Below are 772 nucleotides of genomic sequence, written 5' to 3'. Positions count from 1 at the left end.
AGCCCAGGGCCGCTGCGGCATGGCGGTTGGCAGCGGTGTGTAGTCTGCTGCCTTGAGGAACCGGTCCTCTGGCTCCAGCAGCTGGCCCTCCACGCTCTCGCCGCTGCTGCCCAATGGGTCCGCGCCGGCTGCAAGCACGCGTGGCAGGCAAGCAGGTCAGGCAGGCCGACGGCGGCACGCATCGCAGGTAGCGGCGCGGCAGCGTGGCGGTCTGGCGCCCGCCTGCTCGCCATCCGCCGCCTGCCTGCGGCTGCTCCGTGGCGGGCGCTGTTCACTCACTGGTGTGCCGTGCCGCCGGAGGGATCACGTCAAAGGCGTCGGATGGGGCAGAGGCGGGCGGGCCGCGTGCCGCCGCCGCCGCAGCAGCAGAGAACAGGAGATGAACCACTACCACTTGCAGCGTTGCCGCCGCAACGTTCAGGCTGCAGCGCTGCATTGCTGCCCAGGCTGCTGAGTCTGCCAAATCTCTGCTAAGTCTCTGCTGCAGTAGCAACCTAGCTGAGCTAGGGGTGTGCACCAGCGAGGAGCGTGCGGTCAGGGGCACAGAGAGCAGAGGAGGACTGTGCTTGTGAGCGCTGCTGAAAGCCGCCAGCTCTCTTGACAACCTGCACAATTTTGGACCGCCCAAGAGGCACGCGCTGCTGCTGTGCTGCTGCTGTGCTGTGCTGTGCTGTGCTGTGCTATGTTATCTGTGCGTCCATCATCCTGCACATTCAGCCTTTATTACCAAGCCTTTCATGCGGTAGTGTGCCCATGCCAAGCATTCCGGCCC

The sequence above is a fragment of the Chlorella variabilis genome, assembly GCF_000147415.1.
Source record: "Chlorella variabilis unplaced genomic scaffold CHLNCscaffold_83, whole genome shotgun sequence".
Taxonomy (NCBI): domain Eukaryota; kingdom Viridiplantae; phylum Chlorophyta; class Trebouxiophyceae; order Chlorellales; family Chlorellaceae; genus Chlorella; species Chlorella variabilis.
Note: the sequence above shows the minus strand (reverse complement) of the source record.